At 36.3% G+C, this 7818-nt stretch overlaps 1 pseudogene; it reads right to left on the reverse strand.

The window, feature by feature from the left end:
• Positions 1-6043: 6043 nt before the first annotated feature.
• On the reverse strand, positions 6044-7119 carry LOC136820223 (uncharacterized; annotated as a pseudogene).
• Between the last annotated feature and the right edge of the window lie 699 nt (positions 7120-7818).

A 7818-nucleotide genomic window follows, 5' to 3' on the forward strand; every position in this document is an offset into this window, starting at 1 on the left:
TTACTCCACATCTCATTGGATTCAAGTAAAACAAACGAGTAATTAGGTAGTATCTATAAATAACAGTTGAAAACATTTGGCAAGTTCCTGTACGTGGCTGCAATCAAAAATCTTTCATAAAATATTATGTTTGTGTCTTTTTTAACCATTTTTTTGCCTAGAAGATATAGCAAACATAGTAAGTATAAGCAGACTGCGTCTTTAATTGGCTGTAAAAACGTTTTGCGTTGGTAGAAATTTCTCAAACTTTCAACAAAGATAGAACAAACCTGTTTATCAAAATTAACAAGCAGTTACATCAATATGCCTTCTTACCTGTCTTTAAAAATATAAATAAAAGTAATCACGGAAAAGGACGCGAAAAAAAAAGACATAAGTGTGAGAACAGAGTAATCAAACTCGTTGGAAAAAGTACCATTAAAAGTCATAAAAAATCAACCTGGATAAATGCAATCGAAATTCCAGAGAACTTCATAATTCCCCAAACAACATTACATTACTATCTCAAACTCCCATCACATAAATTTTACAATTGCATCAGAGTAGACTACGCTTGCCACCGAAGAGGTTTATTTGGAAAGGGTAATTATATTTTATTGTTCGCTTCTTTTTTAAAGATTTGCCGGGTTGGAAAAGTATGAATTTCTTTGTACATATTTTACCTGCCCCAAATATTTAGGAGGCTGAGTTTTAAACGAATCGTCAAGTTGAAACGAACGATAAATGTATCAAGGTCTGTTTTATTTACCCCCTGGTGACTTAACAAAAAAGACTTAACTCGATGTTACAATCCAATTATTGAAAGTTTGTCTCAGCCTTTTTATAATGAGCAAGACATATGTTCTCTGATTACGCAATTTTCATATTGACATTTTCGAGGCATTTTGATGTAACTGACAAGTGCATTTATTATCTTTCTCCTTCTTCATCTTCAATGAAACACTCAAAGTCAACTGAAGTTAAGCACATAAGATATTCTTATATGCGCATGTTTCATTGATGTGAATGTCTTTTTTCTAATGTTTCGAGTTTGATTGGTATATGGGGGGGGGGGCTTCACGGTTGGCGAATGAGCAAAATCGATTTTTTTCGAAAAGAGTGGTGGAATTCTACGAAAATTTTGACGGAAATTTAGAAATTGGGTCCTCTGTCGAAGACAAAAAATTAGGCAATTTCAGAGCGGAAAAACGCACATAAGATATTCTTATAAATATTGATATCCACTGAAATATTGTTCATTGCACGCTGTGGTGCATGACGTATAGTAACTCACATGGCAACTAACTTGCCTTCTGTGGGAAGATCATTTTCAGCGTTTTGGCGTTACCACCCTCAAAGCAACGGGCGCTTATGTCTTTCTGCAACTCTGTCCACCATTTTAGATAGCCTTAAACAATAGATCCAAAAGGGCACCCTCATCTTGGAAGATAATTTGTTTTTGTCTCTGGCTTTTGGAAGTACATAGTAGTTCTAAACGATTATTTATCATCATCTTATAACCAATCAATAATCAATCAATGAATGATTGATCAATCTATAGGGGTGACAGGAAAATTACGTATGTTATCATTTAACCCCCTTCTCTTTCTCTTCTTTTCTTTTGTTTTCTGGTTTAAAAGTAAAGGTTTTTATTTCTTTTTTCTTTTTTGAAGGGCGGAGGAGAAAAAGTAAATAAAAGTTTTTAAAATCTCTATTTTTTTTTTTACTTTGGCAAAAATAACGTTGGCGGATCCGTAAACCAATAAATAAAAAAGTATTTGCCTAAGGACTTTCAAATAAAATTAGTTTGGCTTTTAAAAATTTAGGGGGAAAATTTTGCCCTGTCCACCCTAGTACTGTCTGGTCACTGTGTGTTGTCTTAACATGGAATAACTTGCTATGACAACTCATCTGGCAGCGCGGTTCGGTTGTCTAGGGATAGAAAAATGTTTTGTTTCCCGGACATTTGCCCCGTATTGCATGGCTTGTATTTTCCTTCACACAATCAAAACTTTCAGTTTGTAGTTTATGATTCATTTGAAAAAAATTCCAAACAAAAAGAAAAACTTTTGTCATTTTTCATTGCTCTTTGGAATAACGTACACAGGAAAAAGTCATCAAATCACACCAGTGTGAAAGTATACATTTCACACTGCTATCCCACGCATGGGAATCGGCTTGTTTTTACGCCGGTGGGAGACGCAAAATCACACCCCTCAAAATCACACGTGTATAATTGAATTTCTGATGTGGTTAACGCAGGATCACAGGCTTTAAACATTTTGTCCTGAATCGAACAATACACGTGTTAAATCGAAAATCCCACGTTGAATTTCATACTTCAGGCCCTCTCTCCTCGCGTGTTAAATCGAAAATCCTACGTCGGATTTGGCATTTTACACCCAGCTTTTTAGAAAATGGCTTTGATTTGTATTTGATAAATTGTTAAATGTATTCAATCATTCGTGAGCATTGGCTCGATAGCTCCCATTTGTTCTGTCATGTACTTGCGCTACTTTGAGAATCCCGCCACAACAGTGGAGCTGCACTAGAGAGCCAATTTAATGTCCTCAATCCCGTCTCACCCTGAGCCCTTGCGACACAAGTCCATTGCGAATGAATGAGGCCACCCTTGCGGGACGCCTCACCTTTAGCGTTGTGTTACACACTGATCGAATACACCCTTATAATGTTTGAATGCAATCTGAACAGTTTTGACCCAATTTCCACTTGTGGTTTTCTTTAAGCATGCGTGTACAGGGGGAGTACTGCCCACCCTATTAATGTGACTGCCACCCTGGAACTAATGACTGCGATTTCTGGTCTGTCCATCTTTGTTTTGATTTTTTAGTGTAATTTATCTTCGGGACTAGGGTGCATTTTATCGCCGGGCAATAGAAAGACACATGTGATTCGATAAGCCTTTTCAATGAAGTTTAAAAGTGTTAAATTGGATTTCACACGCCGAATTTAAAAAATGAAAATAATTATTTGAATAATTCCGCAGTGTGATATCGGAAATCACACTGCCAAAACAATCACACCTTATCAGTTTATAAAATCACACGCAAAAATTGAGTTTTGAAAATTATGGCGTCGGAATTTAAGTTTTCCCACCCGTGTTATCTGATGACTTTTTCCTGTGGTAGATGTTACTATTTTTTCCTGTGGTAGATGTTACTATTTTTGAACTAAACTGAGAGATTTGATACTGAACCAAATCGAACCAAAACATTTAATTGTTTCTTATACAAAACATAATTTTTTATTACAAAATGTTAATTCAGAATAATAGAGGTGATTATTTTTACAACTCACACTTTTTTATCGCATTAATTGACATGTTTTGTTTCCAGAGTTCTGGCAATATAGTTTATTGTTCAACTTGGAGAGGGAATGTTTGTAAAACTAGAATTTTTTTTCATAGCAGTTATTTTGGGGGTCAGATTTAGGCAAGGCTGTCAGATTTAGGACCACTCACGGTATCACCCGATGGGATTAACAAATAATGAGTGTGTAAGTTGCTGCACGACTGACGTCAAACATTCCATCGTTTTGTCAGTAATTTGGTCTTCTTCGTACCAGACATTTGCATGTGTTCCACTACGGATCTTTTTCATATTTCGATTTATAAGCCTACTCGGTGCGAAAGTGAAATCATGTATTTTTTTAATATGCCGTTCATTAACTCAAATCAAATGACTTTGGAGGTTCTGTGAAATGGTGGCCGAATTGCCGTCCCATGTTTTGTCAGATAGTCCCAAGTTAGCGCAGCTGACGGTACTGTACAGAGTTTTACTTTAAAGAATACCTATTTTTATTAAATCTTTTTAACATTTTCTTTGTTTTATTCCCTATAGAATTTTTTCCTTTGTTCATTAGAATTTTTTATTTCTCGCCTTTTTTACGCATCACTGATTTTTGTAGCATTTAAAAATGTGTTAACGCTTGTGCAGTATTATACCTGATGAAGTTCTGAAAATGGAACGAAATATCGTAAAAAACAAACTGTGTTGATTTTACTTTTTTGTTCACTTAAAGAATACAGATATATACAGAGAAAATATTTTTATTGCCTTGAGAATGGGAAAGGTCTTCGGCAAGCAAGGCAAGTATGTTTTTACTATACACAACTTTTAAAACTATTAGCTTTAACCTTGTGCACTCCGTCTTTGTGGGATTTTTTTAATGGCACTGACACAGAAAATGCTATACTGTCTGCTGACTGTATTTTCAAGAACTGTTCTTAAAGAAGAGTTCTTAGAAGAAGGCGCTGTGGTATATAGTGGTCAATGACGACCTTGGTTGCTGCACAGACATGCGACTGAGGTTCTATTGTATTCCCACGCCACTCACAGCGGTTCACTCAGAATAGACCAAACTCTTCCAGTGCGGTCACACTAGAAAAAAAAATCGTTAAATAAACACCGTATCCATAGTAACAAGACAAAATGTAGTCTGACCGCTTGCAAAAAAATAAATCTTCTATTCAAATTTATATAATGGGTCTAATTATTAAACCGAAATAAGACATGCTCCCGAGCATGTCTTAAAATTTTGACTCTATTGTTAAAATTAGGGCCCATTTATTGAGTATGAATAGGTGCTCGAAACAAAAGAAAATTTGAGATCAGAAGAACACACTTTTTCATATTTTTCATGAGTGAGAAAAATGTGTCTGTTTTTTTTTGTGTGGGTTGTGATTTGATGTGGTTTGATTGAGTCATTGAGAAGAGAAGAAAAGTTGAGGGAGAATTGGATTTGTTAAAACAAGTATTTTTGGATGAAAAATGTCATTTCCGCCACCATACTACCATCCAACATACTATCAAAACTACCAAGCAGCAGTGCAAAATTTTCCTAACCAGGAAATGCATCAGCAGCAAAATCTGCCACAAACAAGACCGGTTTTTCCAAGTCAACAAGCTTACCAACAACCGAATCAGTCACAAACAGGATCAAATTTTCAACAGAATCAGCTACAAAGCGAACCGTCGACCGAACAACCCTCGACATCACAATCACAAAACACAACAAGAGATAGCTGGACCTCAGAACAGACCACTACATTAGTTTATTTATGGGTTGAGAATCAAGACATGTTGAATTCGACAAATGCTAACAAAGCGTGGGGTAAAATAAGAGACGCAGTTAACAAAGTAAAAGGAAAGCCCAAAAACATTACAAAATGTAAAGCCAAAATAAAAGGACTGAAAGACGCATACAAGAAGTGTAAGCAACACAACGAGGGAAAGAGTGGTGTTGAATTTAAGACGTGCAAATTCTATCAACAATTGGATCGGGTCCTTTCAGATAAAACATGATGACCATGCCAAATGTCAAAAGAATCTGGACATCAAAACCAGGTAATTGTTTTGTTATAGCATGATCTAAAATCTCGAGGCGTAAATGAAATGGATGTTTGTACTTTCTTTAATTTCAAAATCCTTCTAATTTGTTGATTTTAACCCATGTGAGAGATGATGGATATGATAGAAAAAAAATTTAAATTAAAATAAAATTTTGAGCATTTTCACACACCCAGTGAGTATGTTTCTTTCTAATTCTTTTTGCAATTTCCATCATCAGATTGTGCAGACGATAGAGCCGACCTGCCGAACCAGACGATTGGACATGTGGCAAATCCATCCTCCAACAAGAAGATGAGCTTATGAATCAGAAGATTCTGATATTGATACAGAGACGGCTTGCAGAACGGTATCAATGACACGTTTGAAGAATCTGAGGGTACTGTCGAAAACAAGAAACCTGACGGAAATGAAAACAAGAACAAACGAAAATTGACTGATTTAAAATGATTCAAAAAAAATAAGAAAAAAACATTCCACGAAGAACTACTTGATGTTCAGAGAGAACAAATTGATTTTTTCAAATCTTTCCGAACCCAAAATAACAAATTCATGAGAGAGTTGGTGGAAAACCAACAAAAACATGACGCAGAAGAAAAAAAACGCGATAGAGCTTTTTTCTTACAGTTAGGAACATTTTATCTGGTGGTCCTGGTGGTCAAAATCAAAAGTGAAAATATTTGGTAACACTTGTCTTATGTTTTTTTTCTAGAAAATTTAAAAGTTGAAACATTATACTGTTTTTAACGGTTTTTAGTTAATATTTTAACATTTCACTCTCATTGAACACTACATGAAAAGTACTACTCGTTTTGTTCTAAATATATTTTCAATATTGTTCTTGTTTCTTCTCCCAGCGGATAAATGTCTTGGTTAACTCGTCGTTGTTGCCTTGCTCGCCTCTCGTTTCTCAGTATGTTATCTAACATTCCATCTTCATCGATGTATTCGTCATTCATTTCTTGACAAATTGTGTAAAACGCAGCAAGCGATAATCTGATCAGAAACATTTTCGACTTCAGCGTCAAGGCGCGTTAGTAAACATCTCCACCGAGCCTTTAAAATACCAAATCCCCTTTCCACCGTGACTCTAGCAGAGCTGAGTATTTTGTTAAACCGTTTTTCTGACCTCGTTAAAGCGGGAATAAAAGGATAGGGTTTGACTAGCCATGGAACCAGAGGGTAAGCTCCATCTCCCAGTAAAAGTGGTCGTATAGTGTTGTTATCAATCCGTTTAGTAGGATCAGTTAGAATTTCCAAGCGTTCTGCTTTTCGAAATAGCGACGTATGAGCTAACACTCGGGCGTCATGTATACTCCCTGGGAACCCAGTTGCGACATCTAGGATCTTTAGATTTCCACCAACAACTGCTTGAGTGTTGATTGTATAGCATTGCTTACGGCTGTAGTAATCTCCCTTATGTTCGCTTGCTGGTGCAGTTATTTTGATATGCGTTCCATCAATTGCCCCTACACTTGTGGAATTTTACAGTTTGTTTCCTCTTTGAATCGTCCTATTTCTTCTCTAGTTTCATCTCTTGTAACTGGGGAAAGGATAACCTGACCCGAAATCCTCGAAAGTTCCTTGTAAAAATCCCTCGTAATTGAAACAGCAGTAGACTTTGCAACACCAAAAGTTTTTCCGACTGTTCTATATGCATTTCCCGTCGCTAACCTCCATAATCCAATCGCAATCCTTTTTTCAATCGGTACAGCCCTGCGAAGTTGCGTGTTTGCTTTGCTAACCTTGGACTCCTCAATCTTACAAGCATTTCAAAAGTTTCCTTTTTGATTCGGAAATCTTGTCGCCATTGGCTATGACGGACATTATTATCAATTTCATCTCTTCTATCCCCATAGATCAGTAAACCAAAATTCGTGTCTTTCAAGGGCCCAAATCTTTCGCTCGTTGCGAGCCAGAAACGGGCGGTTCATCATCAAAGCTAATCTCTTCATTCGTTTGTAATGCAGCATATTAAGAAGTGTAAAAGTACGAAATCGTTTGATTCGTTCCCATTTTTTGCGAAGAAAATGTTTGAAAATTATGAAAATTAATAAACGTCTTGCGCTCATGTTTACGTCCCTTTAATGATTAGACTGCTTGATTTTTCTCTTTTGAACTTTGCCGAAAATTGAGTTTTAAATTTAAAGCCAGACAGCGTTAAATTTGTCTAGTCTTGACCGCACTGTTCATACAAAAATTATGGGAAACACATATTTGGACTTTGTACCCTACCGTAAGTTGGTCTAATATCGACATCCCTCGTCTAATTCCGACACCCTTCTTTAGAGAAAGGAATAATATGAAAGCTTGAAAAGGATTATTCCTCTCTGACCATTAAGCAAAGAAAAACAGTTTCAACCTTTCTATAAATTTCAGCTGATAAAAAGGGTGTCGGAATTAGAGGGGGGGGGTGTCGACATTAGACCAAGTTACGGTATGCTGCACGCAAGCACATACATAACCTAAA

This window comes from Clytia hemisphaerica, unplaced genomic scaffold (genome assembly GCF_902728285.1).
Source record: "Clytia hemisphaerica strain Z4C2 unplaced genomic scaffold, Clytia hemisphaerica genome assembly, whole genome shotgun sequence".
NCBI lineage: Eukaryota > Metazoa > Cnidaria > Hydrozoa > Leptothecata > Clytiidae > Clytia > Clytia hemisphaerica.